Source organism: Drosophila takahashii, chromosome 3R (assembly GCF_030179915.1).
Source record: "Drosophila takahashii strain IR98-3 E-12201 chromosome 3R, DtakHiC1v2, whole genome shotgun sequence".
In the NCBI taxonomy this organism is placed as follows: domain Eukaryota; kingdom Metazoa; phylum Arthropoda; class Insecta; order Diptera; family Drosophilidae; genus Drosophila; species Drosophila takahashii.
Window position 1 is genome coordinate 908,453 of NC_091681.1, and position 21,677 is coordinate 930,129.

The 21,677-nt window shown below is 36.7% G+C and overlaps 1 protein-coding gene across 10 annotated transcripts in view; it reads right to left on the bottom strand.

The window, feature by feature from the left end:
* The window catches only part of Myo81F (Myosin 81F), a 1,428,838-nt gene that overhangs the window by 778,268 nt on the left and 628,893 nt on the right, over nucleotides 1-21,677 (bottom strand). The gene's annotated exons all lie outside the window — the stretch shown is intronic.

Genomic DNA, 21,677 nt, shown 5'->3' on the forward strand with positions numbered 1-21,677 from the left:
AAAAGTTATACGCAATCAAAATATCTATATAAATCTATCTTCCTCGCACTCCCTATAGCTGAGCTACGATTATAGTCGGGATACCAACCCGAGTACAGTGTTCGCTTTAGCTGAGTGACGGGTATTAAATAGTCGGGACACCAACCCGACTATAGCGTTCTCTCTTGTTTGAATTTCTATCCAACCAAGTTTGAAAAAAAAAATTTCGTAGTTTTTCGATTCTCTTTTACGATACACACACACACTTGCGATGTACGGAAATCGAGTACTTTTTCCCGGCGAGCCCTCAAAATGTGGGGTTTTGGTTAAAGTTTAATAGGGTATTTAATTAAAGTTTAGATATTATCAATTATAATAAGCAAGGTTAGAGACTGTGCTTTTAAAAGCAACTCTCTGAGTCTGGTTCGTCAGGTAAGCTGAGATCCACTTAGTCAACGTGATCGGGAATCCTAATACTATTAATTTTTTCAATAATAACTGATGGTTCACGGAATCGAAAGCTTTACTGAAGTCCGTAAAAATAACATCGGTTTTATTATCATATTAAAAAGGGCTTCTGATGACTGAAGTAAACTCAAGAAGATTTGTTGTCGTTGATCTTCGTTTCATAAAGCCATGCTGAGTTGGGGACACTACCCACCGGGAAAATTCCTCAGGAAAATAACATATTTTCAAGAGGTTTCTCCATAGAAGCGGAAGGGACTAAACCTCATTCACCCCTTACATTTCTTCCATCTCTGGTTTCAAAATACACGGGGGTGACACAAAAAGTGAGGGGGAAATGAGGTTTCTATATGGATCTCTGGCAGAAGAATGCAGGACAAAATCCACTGGTTTTTCGACTTCCCGCATTATAGATTTTCCACACGTACCCAGTTATGGTTTTCCTCCACTTGCAATATCTGCTTTTCTACACCCTCCCAGTTTTGGTTTTTCCAGACCCTCGCAGTTTTGGTTTTGCACTGCTTTGCAGTATCTGATTTTCCACAATAAAAATCATGTTTTTTGTAATATTTGTTTGTGTATTTATTAATAATATTTACAATCGAAGCATTGGAACTACAAATTTTTAATGCCTGAAGCATTCCCGGGTTTTGCTTGGCCGAATGCAGAACTTAGATATCCATTTCTTGTCTGTCTTCTGAAAATATCAAACATAATTTAGATATTAATGTAAGACCAGGAATAATAATAAGAGTAATTACCATTATTAGGTCTCCGCACAAAATTAAAGGATCTCTCCAGAAATTATGCCTGGTTTGCCATGGCCGATCATTTACCCTCTGTTCAGTTGTTTAATGTCGGGTATCTATATCAAAAACTATGAGAAGAAAAAATAAAATATGACAAACGCAGGCGCAACACTTCTGGTCCCAAGAAGTCTCAGTAATATTTTGATTAAGTTAAACAACTAAGTTAGTACTGAAGTACTATTTATACAACCATTTAATGAACACCTCACACCATTTACCACTGGTAAAGATTAAAAACATTTCAAGTGTCACTGAAATGCAGAATTTGTGAATCCGGAGGCGTATATTTATTAATGGCGAAAATATCTGTGATACTTACCTTTGTAACGCTGAAATAAAGGTTATAAAAAGACAAAATTCATTTTATCACTCACCTTTTTATTGTTTTTTAGATTAAAATTAACTATTTTCGCTTTTTTTTCACTTTTTCCAACAAATTTAAAAATGATGTGACCCTGCATTATATTCTTGATAATACCATACAAAATGCAGATAACTGTGGTGTAAATTTCGTTGTAAAGTTGGGTCACACTTTGGCGCCGAATAAATATTTAAACAATACTTTTCAGGGATCGTTATCATTAAAGGTTACGTATATTATAGGTATATTAGGCATTTTTCGTGTTATCAATACCACCAACACGAATTTTTATATTTTAACAACACTTAAAAATGGCTTAGGGCACGATCTGACGATCAAATTATTTTATTTCACAGAAAATGTTTAAAAATGTAAAAAACAACAATAGTTTTCTTTGTAATTTAATGTAATTCCTTGATAAATGTGATCAAATATTTTAATCGTCTTACCGTGGCTTTTCTCTATAATTTGGTTGAATCCCACATTCATCCTTATTATTATTTGAAAAATGTTGAGTAAAATAAATTAATATTATCATTATAGACATTATGATAATAATGTTATATAGTTTAATTTTTTTGATTAACAATTATTAATATTTTTTCTACGACTTTTAAAATTAAAATTTTGGTGTAAATCATAGGCTTTTTGAATATTATAAGTTGGTGATTTTTTTGTTTAAAAATATTATAATCGTAGTGCCACAGAAATCACACAGCGCATTGATATTGATGCTACTCAGAAACCCACCCTCATTTAGCGCTCAGAAATTATCTATCCCTACACCGCCGCCTGCAAAAAGGAACAGGATTTCAAGAACACAAAAACCAACTTCTCACATTCCCGCTGGGTACTGAGCTGCATTGGTGATGGAGCTGAGCGGTAATAGACTCAATACCACGGTAGTTTTTAATGAAGTGGAATGATAAAAGATTCCTTCCAAACTTCAGGGAAAAATGAATGAAGGAGGGATATCTGAAACAGTTTAGATTGCGGTTTGCACAAAGCATCGGCACATTTTTTTAAAATACAGCTCGGTACAAGATCAGGGCCAGAAGAGAAAGCCGTCTTGATTGTGTGCAAATTTTGTAAAACATCGTCCTCACTAATTAGGGGTGTGAAAAAGCAGTTGGAATGAGGAAGAGGGTATGGCTAGGAAGAGGTGTTATCGTAACTAAAAGAAGAGTACGTGGACTGGAAATATTTTGCGAATAAGTTCGCAATATCGGAGTCACTGAAGGCGGATACTGTATCAAGATGAAGGCAAGATGGAAGTTGTTGCGATTTTCGTTTAGAATTAACGAATGCTTAGGATTGTCTTGGAATTCGATTCTGCAACGGTTTAGGTAACTGTAGTAACAATAGAAATTGTGGACTAAAAATTTGAACGAGCAATTAGATACCTAGAATGGTCAACTTGCAGCCCGGTTTTTTTATATTTCTTTAAAAGTCTAGACATGGAGTTTTTTAGGAAAGAGAGTCGACGAGAGAACCACGGAGGCTTATGAGACTCGTTTCCAGTGGGAAATGAGCGAACAAACGAATCGAAGGCTGAATATAGTAAACCATAAAACTGTTCTACAATATGCGAGCGATCATCATTTGAATTCATAAAAGACCAATCGAGTTCAGATAAGTGCCTTTTCATTTCAGCAAATTCGAAAACAGCGAAAAGGTGCTGGTTCGATTTCGGGACTTGACAGTAATGGAGCTGATGCTCCTAAAATAACATCAAGTGTAGGATGATACGCATCTCCGAGACAAAAATAAGGTCTAAAACTTTGCTAGAGCAGTTAATGACTGTGTTCAATTGACCTAATGAAAGATCAATAAGACCGTGTACAAACTTATGCGCTATGGTAGGAACAAGAGCACTTGAATCAGTTGAGGGCATCCAAGAAATGGCGGGGAGATTAAAGTCACCCATAACAATAAGATGATCGTTATCGCCAAGGGTAGTATGAATACTCTGTATTTGATCCAAATGTTGGAGGTAGAGGCTAATATTAGACCGGGGAGGAATGTATGAGCATGATACGAAAACGAAATAATCATGAAGCTTAATTCGAACAGCGACAAACTCTAATGTACTATCCGTACCAATTACACTATGCAGCATCAAAAATTTACCTCGAACGATGCTATATTTTTGGATTCGTTACGAATTCCCAAGTTAAACTGCGTTTTCCAAAAAGTTCCCCGACGCAAGGATTCTTAGCAAAAGGACCTCAAAGTTCGAAAAATGCTGTAATTGGCCAACTTTTTAAAAGATACACCCTATATCTTTCAAACCCCATACCTAAAATATTTTTAGGATTTTTTTTATGGCAGAAATAAATTCCAGAAAACATAGTCAAAAAACTTAAAAACATACATCTGCTGTCAAAATAGTAGTAGTGTTGCCGCCTTGTGTTCTTAAAAGTTTGATGTTGTAACTTTTTTTTATCCAATTAGTCTAATAGTAAAATTGTAATCAATACAATATTACCAGGAAAATATCAATTACAACAACAAACTTTTAAATACACAGGGCGGCAATGTTTTCTAGAATTTTTTTCTGCCTTAAAAAAAATCCTAAAATTATTTTAAGTACGGGGTTTGAAAGATAAAGGGTGTATCTTTTAAAAAACTTTAACATTGAATCAAACCATGCATAAATTTGCCTCTGAGAGCTCCGCAAAGTTGGCCAATTTCAGCATTTTTCGAATTTTGAGGTCCTTTTGCTAAGAATCCTTGCGTCGTGGAACTTTTTGGTAAACGCAGTTTAACTTGGGAATTCGTAACGAATCCAAAAATATAGCATCCATCGAGGTAAATTTAAAAAGCACTATCGGAATACGTTGAGAGACAAGATTGGACTTGACGGCAATGAGAACACCACCGCCAAGACGCACTGAGCGGTCACATCTATAGATAACATAATTACCAGCAAAGATTTCGCAGTCAGACACAGAAGAATTAAGCCACGTTTCAGTAAAAGCAATCACATTGGCATTAAAGGAGACACTGTTCACGTGCAGTTTACTAAGTTTGCCCAATACGTTCTGGTAGTGTGGAGAAAAATAATTATTTAGTTTTTTGAAGCATTGGTTGAAGGAATCTGAGGCCCATGAACCCGAAGATTGAGCTTGTTTACATATTCGTGAACAATTACATGTTCAGGCCATATAGAAACATCTAGAACCTTATCAAGATGTTCCTCAGGAAGTCCAATTTTTAAAGAAGATATCTCACGTCTGTGCTTAAACTTGAACTTCAAGACGGTAAGTACGGATCGAGAAACATTCAGTTTGCTGCTCAGTTAGTTTTTGACGTCATCTTCAGAAGCACCAGGATTAAGGCGGGAGACAAAAATTAGTTTTTTTTGTGCAACGCCCGATAAGGGCATAGGAACCCTTTGAGCTACTCCACATAAGGTTGACTGTAGTGGACTCGTGTTCGTATTAGCAGGCGTCAAAATTATGCCAGATCCAACTGCAGCAGAATGCGACGTAGATGCCTGGTCTAAGTTGACGGGATGTAGATCAGCAGGCGCGATGGGATCGGGCGGTCCAAAAGAGGCCGCGGCAGGTGTAAGTCCAGGGGAGGCGTCTGCCGCGCAGCCGTCAGTAACAACAGTAGAGGCATTACTGGTAGCCAAGCGGTAGAATCCCAGTGTTGGAACATAACCGGAGCTGACAGCAGTTGTGTCAGTAGATGAATGAGCGCGGATTGCAGACAAGAAGATGCTCCGGTGTCCGGTCCGGAATCGGCAGCAACGGGAACGCGATCCGAGGTAGCGACAGCATTGTGGCAAGCAGCTGCCAGGATTCGGCCTTTAAAGTTGGATTCAGCCTTTTTAAACCTATTAAATAAGACCTTAAATCCAGCTAGTAAGGACTGGTACTCCAGATCAGTTTGCCTTATGAAAGCCATAATATTGACTTTAATATGATGGCAACTGGGGCAGGTCCAATCCAAGCCAGAATTGGAATTAGTACGGTCTGCGACTAGGCCAGCACTGTGTCCAAGGTCGGCGCATTTGCGGTGAGCAATGTTATTACACAGCCAGCAACCAATTGTGGGTTGACGAGAGGTGATTTTGCCATTTAAAAGGCAAGGTTTCATGCAGCAGGCAGACATAGCGAAATAAATGTCCAATAAATACGTATAGAAAACAACGTAGATGTAGATGTAGATGTAGATGTAGAAAGCGCAGCTTGCAGTTTTGTCAGTGATAAGCATTCCGCAATACACTCCAGCACTTTCTATACCCCTTTCGAACTCTTCCACGGAAGAACTCACATATTCAAAAAAACGCATCTTCAGGATTGGAGAGAGGGCTAATTCGAGTTACATATGCATTGGCGAACTCCGGGTGTTGCGGTAGGAACGAGAGCACTTGAATCAGTTGAGGGCACCCAAGAAAGTGCTCGTGCAGACTATAATTTAATGTACAACGGGGTAAATTAAGAGGATGACAATTTCGTGTTCGTCTAAAGGGAACATTAAAAGTTAGGCGGCTTACAAGTTCTACAGAATCAATATCACCTCTTATAAGATTATGCATAAAAATAGTACCGAGCATTATTCTACGATTTGTCAGTGTTGGTAAATTAAGCAATAATAATCTACTCTGGTAGGAAGGTAGCCTTACGTTTTGATCCCAGTTCAAATTACCAAAAGAAAAAAGAAGACATTTTGTTTGAACCGACTCTATACGGTCAATGTGCACTTGGTATTGTGGGCTCCAAACCGAAGAACAATATTCCAATATAGGACGGAGAAGGGATGTAAATAGTAATTTGGTTATATAAGGGTCGTCAAATTCCTTTGACCAACTGTTTATAAACCCAAAAACACTCATAGCGCTGTTGACAGTCAGCATTATGTGGCTGTCAAATTTAAGCTTCGGGTCCAGAAGAACGCCTAAATCATTTACTTAATATATACGGTCAAGTGGCAAATTCTGAAGCAAATAACTTATAATCGTTGGAGTAACCCTATGAAAGGTCATTACGTTACATTTCAGGCAGTTCAAATTTAAGAGGTTATACTCACACCATACTTGAAAACTATCAATGTCTGATTGTAAGCCGAATCCAGACTCTATATTATTGTATGTCAAACAAAGCTTAGATAGATAGATTTATAGATGGAAGATCGTTAATAAACAAAGTGAACAGCAAAGGGCCCAGATGTCACGTGGATCGTTTTAGAAACAGCTTTCCTAAATATAACCCTCTGAGTCCTCTCATTCAAATTACTTGAAATCCAAGTTACAAGATTATATGGAAACCCAAGCAAGTCTAGTTTGAATAAAAGAAGAGAGTGGTTAACGGAGTCAAAGGCTTTACTTAAATCTATATATTTAACGTCGGTCTGCATTTTATTGTTAAATCCATTTACAATTCAAGTAGTTTTGTGGTAGTCGATCTTCGCTTAACGAAACCATGCTGACACGGTGATATTAGCGAGGAACATAAATGTTGCAAATGAGATGTGATAATACGTTCAAAGGCTTTTGGAATTGCCGACAATTTAGATATGCCTCTATAATTCTGGGCATCCGCCTTCGCACCCTTTCTGTTAAGTGGAATAATGAAAGAGTCGTTCCACATAGTTGGAAAAACTGATGATGAAATAGACAAATGAAAGAGTTTAAGAATAGGTTTGCAAATGGTTGATGCACAAAACTTAAGCACACAGCCAGGAAGTCCATCAGGACCGGAGAATAAGTTGGCGTTGTTGATGTTAAATCTCTTAAGAGAGAACTTTCGGTAATTATAGGGGAAACAAGAGAGAACGCTATAGTCGGGTTGTTGTCCCGACTATCTAATACCCGTCACTCAGCTAAAGGGAGTGCGAACGCTGTGTCGGGTTGGTGTCCCGACTAATAATCGTAACTCAGCTAAAGGGAGTGCGAGAGAGATAGATATATAATTTTTGATTGCGTATAACTTTTTAATGAATGGTCCGATTTGAAAAATGTCTTCTACATTTCGATAGGTATAAATATACACAACAAAATTGCATTTATACTTCTCGGAAATCTTCAAAGATGTGGGCGCAGGACCTATTTTAAAATCGTTAGTGGGCGATTGTGGGCGTCAGAGGGGGCGTGGCGCTCGGCTAAAATAAACTTGCGCTGCGTAGGAAGCCAAAGAATATGTGTGGGAAATCTCAACCTTCTAGCTTTTGTAGTTTCTGAGATCTCAGCGTTCATACAGACGGACAGACAGACAGACGGACAGACGGACAGACGGACAGACGGACATGGCTAGATCGACTCGGCTAGTGACCCTGATCAAGAATATATATACTTTATGGGGTCGGAAACGCTTCCTTCTAGCTGTTACATACTTTTGCACGAATCTAGTATACCCTTTTACTCTACGAGTAACGGGTATAAAAATACAATTTGCCCTATTTAAGGGATTACGGTAATTTGATTCTGACCATGAAGAAGAGCTATAAGTAGTTTGGAAAAAGTCAGAGAATAAATCAGCAATTTCAGAGTCAGTCGATGCCTCCATTGAGTTAAATCGAACCGATGAAGGCAAAGCTGATGACTTACGCTTTGCGTTGACAAAGTTATAAAACTGCTTCGTATCACTTGTAAATTCAAATTTTCAACGATATATATACATAGAATAGCAACGACTGCTAAGGACATTAAAATCAGATCGAGCCACCACATATTTCGAGGAATCGGATGGCTTACCCGATTTTTATACTTTTTATAAGAGTGACTTCAGACGGATCTGAAACAAACACAAGATCTAATTGTCTATTTAAAGAATTTCGTATAAAGCTAACTTGCTGTAACGATAATTCTAAAAGGCCATCCACAAAGTCATGGGCCGATAAAGGTAGTGCGCCAAGTGAGTCAGTAGGAGTGGACCAAGAAATATCCGGGAGATTGAAGTCACCCAAAACAATCAAAAGGTCCCTATTGGAAAGAAAGGATAGAATAGATTTAATAGCAGCTAGATGTTACTCATAAATTATAAGGTCAGAGCCAGGTGGAATATAGGAACATGTTATAAAGATAGACAAGGATTTGAGGGTAACTTTCACACCAACAAATTCAATGTCACTAGGGACATGAGAGTGAATTCTCTCAGAATTTAGAGTAGAGGTAACGGCAATTAGAACCGCCGCCCACCTACGGGAAAGCCGATCGGTTCTGTAGGTGTATTTCTTGATGTTGCACAGGCTTTCGATCGAGTCTGGCTTTATGGCCTTATGCACAAAATCAGAACTATTCTGCCGGAAAACACTCACATGATACTTAAATCGTACCTTTACAACAGAGAATTCGCCGTGAGATGCAACACTACAACATCCGACGATTCCCCAAGGTAGCGCCCTCGGCCCAACTCCATTTTTCCTTTACACCTCAGATATTCCTACGAACGTCCGGCTAACTACTTCCACATTCGCAGACGATACCGCGATCATCTCGTGGTAGTGGAGAGGTGTTTATCAGACTGGCGTATAAAAATAAATGCGCAAAAGGGGGACAGGTTTGGGCACTGTTTGTGAATCGTCACTGTGAAGGAAGTAAAAAAAAACAATTTTAAAAATTAAAAAACAATTCACAAAAATTAGGGACATAAGGTGTCTTTGGATCAAAAATACATTGTAGAAGAGAATAATTTTATTTAATTTTTAAACGCTGTTCACAAATAACGATTTTTAAACTTTGCTGTGACTTTAAAATTTTGAATGCGCCCACCTCCTCGTGTGGTTGAGGTAGATTGGATTTTCCAAAACGACCGTATAAAAGAGACATGTAACTATTTAATTCCGAAAAGATTACCAAAATTGGTTTACCAATCTTGAAGATGTATCCCAAAAGACGAAGAAAATTTGTGATTTTCTTAAATTAAAGATACCGCAAATACCAGAGCTGATAGACTATAGGCGTAGTGGCAACTTATGCTTAGAAAAGCCTCATTTATCGAAATAAAATGGTGGCAGGCCTGGACACCGACCCATGTCACATTTTGTCGGCCTGTGTAGTTACTAGGGCCCTTTAATCTCGCATCAGTCATCAGTGTCAGATAGCTTTTTAATTTAAGATTGTATATACTATGTTAGTCTCAATTCAGAGAAAATCCAAAAAATAAAACGCATATGTAAAAAAAAAATAATCTTCAGAAGCACCAGAATTAAGGCGAAGACAAAAAATTAGTTTTTTTTGTGCAACGCCTGATAAGAGCATGGGTTCCCTTTGAGCGACTCCACATAAGGTTGACTTTAATGGTCTCGTGTTCGTATTAGAAGGCGTCAAAATTATACCAGAGCCAACTGCAGCAGCACGCGACGTAGCACAGTGGTTGTCCCTATAGGCCAAAATAAAAAAATCTATAGAACCGAAAATTGGCAAAGGGTATGCAAATTTTCTCTAAAATGCTCAAGCTTCTTCGTGGCATACCAGATTTTTCTAGAAAACTTTCGGTACTTTCTAAAAATAGACCTAAAGTCGTGAGCACGTGTATAGTTGCAAAGCAAAACTGCGCCATCACTAATTTTTTAACTTTAAAAGCGTGTATTTTATAAATTACGTGTCCAAATTAATATTCTGTGATTTGGATTTTGAACTTAAAGGTATTATTTTTAAGTTTTAATATTAATAAAAGTTAACTTGTGTTGTCCTTATTATGAAATTAATTCTTTACTTTCTAATGCTTTTAGCCACTGTTGTATTCGTCTTTTTATGTTTACTTAAAGTTTTAACTGTGATTCCCCAAGCTTCCCCGATTAATTTTTTATTCAGTGTATTTGTTAATACCTTAAATTATAAAAAAAGCTAAAGCTAGCTGCAGATTTGCAGATGTTTCCATAATAAACAATATACTAATAACAGCCTCTATTTGTGTACCGTCTGTCTGTCTGCCGTCTGTTTCTACGCAAACTAGTCTCTTATTTTTTGAGTTATCGGGATGAAACTTTCCCAAAAGTCTTCTTTCTATTGCAGGTAGTATATAATTCGAAACCGAACGAAAGCGATCGAAAAATAAATATGAAATAAGAGGAAATTTAACATTTTTGCGATTTGTAAATTAATAGGAATGAAAAATTAATAGGAAAATAAGCTTCGGCTTGTCGAAGCTAGATTCCTTTCTTGTTTTCTTTAGGTCAAATCAGTTGTTATACCCGTTACTCGTAGAGTAAAAGGGTATACTAGATTCGTGCAAAAGTATGTAACAGCTAAAAGGAAGCGTTTCCGACCCCATAAAGTATATATATTCTTGATCAGGGTCACTAGCCGAGTCGATCTAGCCATGTCCGTCTGTCCGTCTGTCCGTCTGTCCGTCTGTCTGTCTGTCTGTCTGTCCGTCTGTATGAACGCTGAGATCTCAGAAACTACAAAAGCTAGAAGGTTGAGATTTCCCACACATATTCTTTGGCTTCCTACGCAGCGCAAGTTTATTTTAGCCGAGCGCCACGCCCCCTCTAACGCCCACAATCGCCCACTAACGATTTTAAAATGGGTCCTGCACCCACATCTTTAAAGATTTCCGAGAAGTATAAATTTTGCAATTTTGTTGTTTATATTTATAGCTATCGAAATGTAGAAGACATTTTTCAAATCGGACCATTCATTAAAAAGTTATACGCAATCAAAAATTATATATCTATCTCCCTCGCACTCCCTTTAGCTGAGTTACGATTATTAGTCGGGACACCAACCCGACACAGCGTTCGCACTCCCTTTAGCTGAGTGACGGGTATTAGATAGTCGGGACAACAACCCGACTATAGCGTTCTCTCTTGTTTTGCATTGTATTTGTGCTGTGTCTTTGTGTTCTTCTTTCGTATTTCGTGTTTTTATTAGGTTCGAATCGTAATGTATGTTTTCTTTATTGGAAGTTTTGTTTCTTAATATTATAAGGTTTTTTTAATTTTCAAGTAATTTACAGGTAATAATCAAAAGTAACGGATTAATATTTGTGGGCGGATAAGAACCCGAAGGCGTGGCTTCTTATCCGCTTAAATATGATTTAAATGCAAAAAATTTGAAACTGAAAATAGCAACGAGTTTTAAATTTGGTCCAATATTTTGTATGGTAGTTATAGAATATCAAATAAAAACACCTCTTAACGAGGTAAAAAACTAGTGACGATCGCACTTTCAACATACAAGAGTTCTGATATCAACATTTCTGACGAAAAATTATCACAGTCGTCATTAAATACACTTTCTAAAATTTTATCATTTTATCATTGTCAAAAATTTATCGAAAAATACCATAAAACAGTCATACTAACAGCTGATGATATAAACAAAATTTCAAACTAATAAAAATACAATGTCGGCTGAAAGAAAGTTTCGCGGTAAAAATTATACCGATGATTTCGACAATACCGACAATTCTTGTAGAACCGGTGTCTTCGGAATCGCCTTCGGGGGATTAAATTCTTACATGCGTGTAGTCTATGGCTCTTATGGCTTTCGGAAACTTGGCTATTTTATAAAAATCGATAACATTTTCTCGAAGATCTTCAATACGCGGGTACTTCATAAATTGTTTTGAGAAAGACGCTATAGCCAAAGAAACTTCCTTAACAACTCGACTGGCTGTGGCCACGCTAACACCACAAGAATCGCCAACAGTTATTAGAAAACTGCCGCTTGCGTAGAATTTAAGAGTTATTAGAACCTTAACCGATGACTGTATTTTCGCAAGCGAACCCTTTTAACAAATTCTTCATCACTGTAATGTTGGAAGTAATTTTTTTGGTCTTTATATCTGCGCCGATAGGTTAAAATAAAAAAAATTTTGATTTAAATTTTTGTAAATAGAATCACCTGTTTTCGAATGAATAGTGGAAGCAGATTGACAACGCTCAAATGTCTGGCAACACTTGCGCACAATGCAACCGCATAAATTTGGCACGGTGGATGAAGTACCCAGACAAAATTTGTCCCGGCAGGCAAACTAAAGTACGGACGAGAAAACAGTCCTAAGAGGTGTTTTTATTTGATATCAGAATTTGTTGTTTGTTTACTTTTGTAGGGGTATGATATATGTCCCTATTAATGAAATACAGCACAGTAAAATATATGTTTACACAAAATAGTTTATAATTTGATTATAGCTTTATTTCACAAATTTTATCTGGTCAGGATCACTGCTGGCATTCAACTGAACTCGCTCTCAGCTCACGACTCGCACCAACCCCCGACTCTCTAAGAGAATGAGTGTGGTGAGATCGCAAGAGAGAGAGCAAGCTCTACAACAACAACAACGTACTCTAAGAATATTCAGGAATGTTCTAGAGGGTATACAATAACTTATACATACATACATACATACGTAGCCATCCTGCTACACTTTTGCTCTCATAGGAGCTAATATATACATTTAAATTTAAATTGCTCAATAATAATTTTAAATCTATTGTATTTAAACAAATTGAGTTAAAAAGGCGGTGAAGTATTTCAAAATACCTTTTAAACGAGGTATAGCACATGTCTGCAGCTTTAGTAGTGTAGAACTTACAAACTACCCAGCAGGAAACCGAATCAGTTTTGGACCATTAAAATACTAGTTGGGTCAAGAAGGTTAACTAGTTCAAGTTATGTCCATTTCCTTGTAACGAAGTGGTCCATTTTTCATATGCTTGTCGTCGGAAACAACTAGTCAATTTGCCACTAGTTTTGCACTAGTGACTGTTAACCAATTTATGGTTAAACATGTTAAACTACACTAAAAAAAAATATTTTCACGAAAATTTTTGGTGTGACATAATTCATAAACAGTGATTTTTTACATATATATTGCTTCGGACAGATTAAACAAAGTTTAAAATAAAACTAAAGCATCACCTAGCAAACAAAAACAAAATGTACAGAGACTGGGGATTGAGCCGAGGACCTCGAGTGTTTGATTTGTTTAGTGCTAAATTTCCCAAGACATTTACACTCTAAGCTATATTTTTGGATCATATGTGTTTCATTTGCAACTAGTTAAATTCCAGTTGCCTTTTAACTAGACCTTAACATGTATTTGTTCTACCAGTTAAATATTTTTAAGGTTTTTTTTGTCAGAAAGGTACTAGCCCGAGACAAGTTTCTTTTTTACTAGTTTTGTATCAATCATTTTTTCGACTAGCACGAATTTTCTAGACCCTGAGTAGTCCAAATGCATTCAGAAAAATTCTAGTTGCTTTATATTAGTTGTATAACTAGTTGTTTTTCAGACTAGTTCGCATTTTTCCTGCAGGGTAACGACATTTAGCTCTTTCTAGCTTTTTTCCCGCTAAAGTAGCGGGTTTTTCCAAAATATTTTTTGCAATAGATTCCTATATGGAACTGTTAAATGCAAATTAACTGATTTTATGACCCTAAAATACAGTTTGGATACGCACATACCAAATTCAATGCTTAGGCAGCGTAGGTTGTTTTGAGCTGGCCGAAGTGGTTTTTTTCGTTTCTGAATAACTTTTAAACGTGATTTTTTACAGTAACACGATATATATAAAAATTTAAGGAATCTCAAAGGTTATACAGTATGAAGTTCTAAAGGAAATCGTTAGAGCCGTTTTTGATAAAAATAAAAAAAAGCTAAAGAAAAGTTTAAAAAAATTTTGTTTTGTGCATATCTATTTCAAAATTACATTTACACAAATTACATATAGAAGGCGCTTAAAGCATTTTAAAATACCTTTCAAACGAGATACAGCACAAGTCTGTAGCTTCAGTAGTTACGGCCTTCCGTATTTTAGCTATTTATAGCTGTTTTTCTGCTAAACTAGCGGGGTTTTCCAAAAGTGGTAGAACTAAAGTTTCTTATATCGAGCTGTTGAACATCATATCAAATTTTCAGGACTTTAAAACCATGTTTTGGACAAACTGACAAACAGAATTAACTTTTCATTTTGACTAGGGCCCGCAAATTTGTTTTCGGTATAACTTTTGAACGGAGCGTCCGATTTTCTGATATGACCGCTCATAGCACATGTTAAGCAGGAATACAACTAACGTAGTACGAGGGGCCAATTATCCCCACTGGCCCCAACAGATCCAAATTTTTCATTTTTAATTTTTACTTTCACCGCTCTTTCTCCCAAACCAATTGATTTTCTTGAGCTCTTGGTATGCAAACCGTTAGGGGCTGTCCATATATTACGAAATCACAATTTCGGCGATTTTTGACCCCCCCCCCCCATGTAATCAATTCTTCATACAAAAAAAAAAATTTGCACTAGAGTAATCATTCGGTGGATCTGTTTTCACCCACCTTCGTGCTGGAAATAGAGCAACTTCCACTGTTAATATTGTCCCATTCGCGTTTACCGTTCTTCTTTGGCGATAATTTGAGTTGTGCAACCTCCAAAATGAGCTGGACACGCACACTTTAGCACATTCATACCTTTTTACCCTTCTGATCATTTTTTGCGACTTTTTACTCCTTATTCTTGTTAGTGAACTTTAGCAAGGTACAAAAATGAAGAAACGAAACATCTAGATAAATCACAGGGACTCTGGTACATAAATAACTAAAATTATCTAAATATCCCATTTTTAGGCAGGATAAGTGTCCTAATTGGTCTTAATTGGTCCTAGTCAATTATATTGACTTGTTTTACTTAAAATTAAACAATTTTAAGATAATGCGGTTGAAAACATATTATATTATATATTATACTAGCAGGGTCTGTAGCCCGCTGCTTCGCCTGCGGAAATTAAAACTGAAAATTATGCATACCTTTATATTTGCTACTTATTTTAAATTTAAAAAGTCCTTATTTTTAGCCTATACCCGAGAAAAGATTTTATCATAACTTTTTTCTTATTTTCCGCAAAAACAAAAGTTTATTGTCCTATGTAGGCTACTTAAAATATATAAAAAAAACTTGCGAAAAAATTTCTAAAATTCTTATTGCTTGCGTAAGTTATCAGCTGCACAGAACAGAAACAAATTCATTTTTCGACACAAATCCTTACACTAATTTTCTTCACAACATTAGTACTTTGTCCAAAACATATTGTTTAAATATAGATTGTCAAACTGGATTGAGCATGTAATTAAATTTCAAATCGATTAGCGTGTAAATCTTGAAAATAAGCTTGTTTTCTTAAAAAAAAAAATACACCAAAACATTGCTTAAACATACCATTTTCTCTAAAAGATAGCTCTCCAAAAACCAATATGATGATTTTGGTTAAGATTAATGAAGTTAGAGGAAATATTTTTGTTTAGGTAATGAAAAGGTAAATAAAAACCAAATACTCTTTGCGATTTAGCTAATATGGGGGTTTCTAGAAGGTATCCACTGTAGACAACTCTTATAAGGGAAACCATTATTTATGCGAAGCAAAGTTTTGCTTTATATATTCGACTAATTTAAGAAAAGACATCAAGAAAGGCAATTCCATATTACTACATTTTACCATTGATATTTTGTTTCAGTATTTTTTTTCACATTAATTTTTCACCTTGATTAGAATTATATTAATAATAAGGAAAACAGGTGGGCGGGGAAGCCGTGAATCAAATTGTTTAAACATTTGAAATTGTTTAAACAAAATGAGGCACGTGTAATTAAGAACAAGAGAATCAATTGGTTTGAATATTTAATGTTCATTTAATATTATCAATGCGATTTGAATTTTAGTTCACAAAAATCGGTTACAAAATGTCTCAAATAAGTATGTTGTGGAAATGTAAATTAATTATTCTTTTAGCAAAAGGATATCAGTATTATCTTGAATTTGAATTTTAGCGAATCTCAATTTCTTAGTCAGCTGCAATGCACACACACAAACGTACACATGCATATATGTATCTAATGCGTGTAAAATACGCAATTTTAGGATATATTTATTTTGTGCGTGTGTGTGTACATTGCAGAGCAAATCATTGATTGTTTTTGTTTTTGTTTTTTACAGATCCAAAGTTTGTCGATAACTCGACATTTGAAAACTAATAAATAGTTTGCTGATCCGGCTTTTGCATTTTAAAAAACAAAAGCAATTTTAAGGACAATTTTGACTGTAAGATTCAGGTTAATGGGATTTCTGTAAGGTCTACCGATTTTTAAATTTATCGTTTGCTTAAGAAAAAGGCGCAAAAGAAAAGATTTGCGATATAATCGATTTTTTAACCGCGCATTTTAAACGTGTTGAGTGTGGTAGTGTCGTTTTAAAACTGTTGGCTGTGGTATTTTCATTTTCCCGTGAAGCGTGACGTCACATCAGGATAGCCAAATTTGAAAATATTGGGGACTTGGTTAAGGATGCTGAATCTCAAAGAAATTTAAATGCAGTTATTTCCGGGTATGCAATAAGATTATGAACATCACATTTTTAAACCATTTTAACAACATTTGTAACAGACAAATGGCAAAAGAAAATTAAAAAAAAAACATATCGATTTTTGGGGCACTTTTGGGTTGTTTTTTGTTTTAATCTTTCTGTCACACTCTGCGACTAATTATTTCCGAATTAATTTGATTTTTCTAGATTTTTAGGTCAATCCGTTCTGGGTGGAATCTGCTACTGATTAAATTTAATCCCTTGAATTCTATTGGTTTGGAGATATTATATACCTCTTTTTTTTTTCTTTTAATTGGCGAAAAGAATTTGCGGTCCGGAGATTTTAAGACCATTTGGAAAAACTCGAAAATCAGGATCTGCTGAAATGACATGCAAGGTGGAGTCACCGTATTAGGTCCCAGCTCTATGTTTTCAAACGCACGAATACAATATACCCTGTGAGGAGTCGTAAATCTCCCCACAAATCTCGAGGCAGGAGAGCCCCTAGCAACAGCGAGAATGCGGCAGAATCCAAGGGCATCCAGGTCCACCGGTGAATACTGGACCTTGGACCCGGCTAAAGCGGAGAGACCGTGAAATAACGGTGCCGCGCTGGACCTTGGACCCACGCCACCAAAGGGCAATAAGGTCGAACGGTAAAGCCGTGGACTTTGAACCGGCGCAAAGCGGATGCACCGTGAATTAACGGGACATCTTGGACCCGATGCGTGCCGTGTGCAAAGGGAACTAACGGGACACACGTGGACATTGGACCCTAGCGAGCCGTGTGCAAAAAGGGAAATAACTGGACCCCGCGGCTGCCTATAAAAGGGAACACATATTCTTTGGTGCCACGCTCCCCCTAACGCCCACAATCGCCTTAAACGATTTTAAAAGGTGTCTGGTGTATACGTCTTTAAAAATTTCGGAAAAGTCTTTAAAGATTTCGAAATGTAGAAGATATTTATATCCGTTAAAAGGGTGTATTGTATTCGTGCAAAAGAGTGTAACAGGGAGAAAGAAGCGTTTCCGACCCTATAAAGTATATATATTCTTGATCAGGGTCACTAGCCGAATCGCTATAGCCATGTCTGTCTGTCTGTCTGTCCGCCTGTCTGTCTGTATGAACGCTAAGATCTCGTAAACAACAAAAGCTAGAAAGTTGGGATTACCCACACATATTCTTGGGCTCCCTATGCTGCGTGGATTTTCTTTATGAGACTTTTTAAGTGAAATAAAAAATAGTTTCTTTTGAATTAGGGGCGACCCAGTGGTATGCTCCCAAGCTTTTTATTTTCGATTCTCATTTCTTATATCTATTACGGTCGCACATATCAAATATGCTGACACTGCAGTTCCCACGCATTCGAGGGTTGTATATAACCGGGCACTCGGGAACTGCTAGGTTTAAATCAGTGCACATTGCCTTTTTTTTGGCATAAAGTCCAAAATTATTTTGTGAAATTTTTGGTTTTCCTTTTTTTTATCCGTTAAAGAAATGTTCAACTATCATAAAACTATTTTTAAAATATTTTTGTGACCATCCCTGGCTTTTTGACAGCTGTTCGAGTTAAGTTGCATGCGCCTACATTTTTCTACGAAGTGTCACAATAGTCTTATTATTTATTCTATTGCAAATTACGCGCATTCTTTTCGGCTAAATTATGGAAAATCTTCGTCAAGGTATGTATAATATTGCTTAGAGGGCTTACTCTAGAAATGCTTTTGTTTTGTGCTGTTTTTAATTGTTTTATTGAACCATGTTTTGTGTAGAAGTTAACCTATAAATATTTGTGTTTCGTGGAGTAGAACTAGCAAGTGTACGCAGGATTGCGAAAAGTGCAAATGTGGTAATATGTGTTATTGTGTATATGATTAAATGGAGTTAATAACTTTTGCGCATACTTGCGCCATTTCGTAATATATAAATAGATTCGGAACAACTCGACATTAGTAGGGGCAAACTGCTGGAAGTGTGGCTGAAGAATAATCGCAGCTTTGTCGATACCGTTCACTGGATGTGCGAAAGGTTCAAAAATAAAAACAGACTGTCTGAAAATACGCTGATTGGCATGAAGAAGACATTAAAAACTTTTGTTTCTCATATTATTAAGCTGCTAAAGAAAAACAATATGCATGTTAAATGCTTCAAAAATTCAAATGCAAGCTGGCTTGCATCAGAAATATAATTTTCTGAAAAAAACAAGACTGGTCGGCCCCATTTAAATTACGAGAATGGTGGATCGCGTTTGAAAAGAAAGATGGCTTTAGATCTCTCGAAAGAAAATCCTACAAGTCTTCTAATGCGCTTTTAGAGGCACCCCCTGTTGATGCAGTAATTGATAACCCGCATTTCGAGTTCGAACAAAATTTGGACTTCGAGTTAAATACAGATGATAAGTAAAATAATTCAAGTTTTTTCTATTATTTTGTTAATAATTCCTGTGGCAGCCATAAGATATAGTGGTCCGATCCAGCTCGTTCCGACATATGTACTACCTGCAATAGAAAGAAGACTTTTGGGAAAGTTTCATTGCGATAGCTTTAAAACTGAGGGACTAGTTCGCATAGAAACGGACAGACGGACAGACGTACAGACGGACATGGCTAGATGGACTCGGCCATTGAAGCTGATCAAGAATATATATACTTTATGTGGTCGGAAAAGTCTCCTTCACTGCGTTGCAAACATCTTACTGAAATTATAATACCCTCTGCAAGGGTATAAATATAACACGTACATTTTATTTATATATGGAATTTGGCCGTGTGACTGGGGGTGGTAAAAATGAAAAACTAATGAAAACCGAAATTTGACAATGGTCTTAATATTATGTACAAAAAAATTTAAGTCCGTATTGTTTTAACGTATTGTTTTTAACCTTCGCGGTCGGGGGTGGTTTATGTGGGCGTGGTCAAAATCAAAAACTAATGAAAACCGAAATTTTACAATAGTCTTAATATTATGTACAAAAAAATTGAAATCCGTATCTTTAAAATTAGAGTTTATGCAAAAAACAAGAAAGGAAGCTAGCTTCGGCCAGCCGAAGCTTATATACCCTTGCAGATCATTCCTATTAATTAACAAATCGCAAAAATGTTTAATTTTCAAATATTTCTCATTAATTTTCCGATCGTTCCTATAGCAGCTATATGATATAGTCGTCCGATTTTGATCAAATTAAAATTGAAATTCGGAAATATTTAAAAAGAATCATATCCTAGAGTAGAAGATAATACAATAAAAATCAAAGAAGCTAGAATTTATTTCCTATTACTTTTCCATTAATTTTCCGATCGTTCCTATGGCAGCTATATGATATAGTAGTCCGATTTTTTAAATAATTAATTCGAAACTCAGAAATATTTAAAAAATAACATCCCCAAAAGTAGAAGGTAATATTTCAAAAAACACCGAAGCTAGAATTTTTTAAATTTTTTTTTTTCCGATCCTTCCTATGGGAGCTATAAGATATAGTTGTCCGATCCGGTCGGCTCCGACATATATACTACCTGCAATAGAAAGAAGACTTTTGCGAAAGTTTCGTCCCGATAGCTCAAAAACTGAGAGACTAGTTTGCGTAGAAACAGACAGACGGACATGGCTAGATCGACTCGTCTTGTGATGCTGATCAAGAATATATATACTTTATGGGGTCGCAAACGTCTCCTTCACTGCGTTGCAAACTTCTGACTGAAATCATAATACCCTCTGCAAGGGTATAAAAACGCTTTTCATCCCAATGTGCAGTGGTGGCCAGCAGGAAGCAGCACACATACAATGAAAGAACGCATTGCTTTTGTGTGAGTGCGAGCACGCACGATTTTGACTGTGTGCGTGACGTTTTTCAGCTTGACAGTGTACATGTGCGTCGAAAGGCTGGAGCGCGCTGGCAGAGCAGCGGCAGAGATATTGCCTATCTCGTGGGCCCTGCGCGATGCCTCTGCTGGCAGCGCGCATTTGTGTTTTGTTATTGTGGCCAAATGCAAAATGCCAAGTAAGGTGTCTGTACTTAAATTGATGCGTAACACTGAGTACAGTGTGCATTCGATATATCGTGGACGTTGATGCACTATGGTCAGTACAAACAAGTGGCCCTTACGACACCAAGCAAAGCTTGTTACGCGCGGAGCCCTAAACCGTTTTGGGCAAGTAAGCGGAATCGCGGACATGGAAAAAATACGATCTAACAATAGACAGTTTAAAATCATGCTTACAAAGAAATTATAAATTATTTGAAGACGGAAAATACATAAGTTTATTATAATTAGTAGCATTGGGGGTATCAAACAGTAAGACGTGGCACAGTGAATTATAGTCGTCACACAGAACACGAAAAGGATCATGCAGGGCATAATTAGATCTATATATTGGCAGGGACAACGAACGAAAACGGCGAACTGTTCTACAGGGTACATTCCAGTTAAGTGAACTAAGAAGGAAAGGGGAGTCGACATCACCATTAATAAGTTTGTGTAAGAACATAACTCCATGACACTTTCTACGATGGTAGAGGGTTGGTAAGTCGAGCAGGCGCAACCTCGCAAGATAAGAGGGCAATCGACTACCTGTGTTCCAGTGTAATCCCCTCAGAGCAAATAAAAGGAATTGTTTTTGGACAGACTCTAGCATATTTTGATAACAGCTAATTTGAGGAGACCATATACAAGAGCAATATTCCATAGACGGACGGACAAGAGAAACATACAATAGCTTTGTTGTTGGATCATCGAACTCCCTTCACCAACGTTTCATTAATGGAAGAAGACTTCTGGCTTTATTAGATATGGTAGATATATGGTCTTTAAA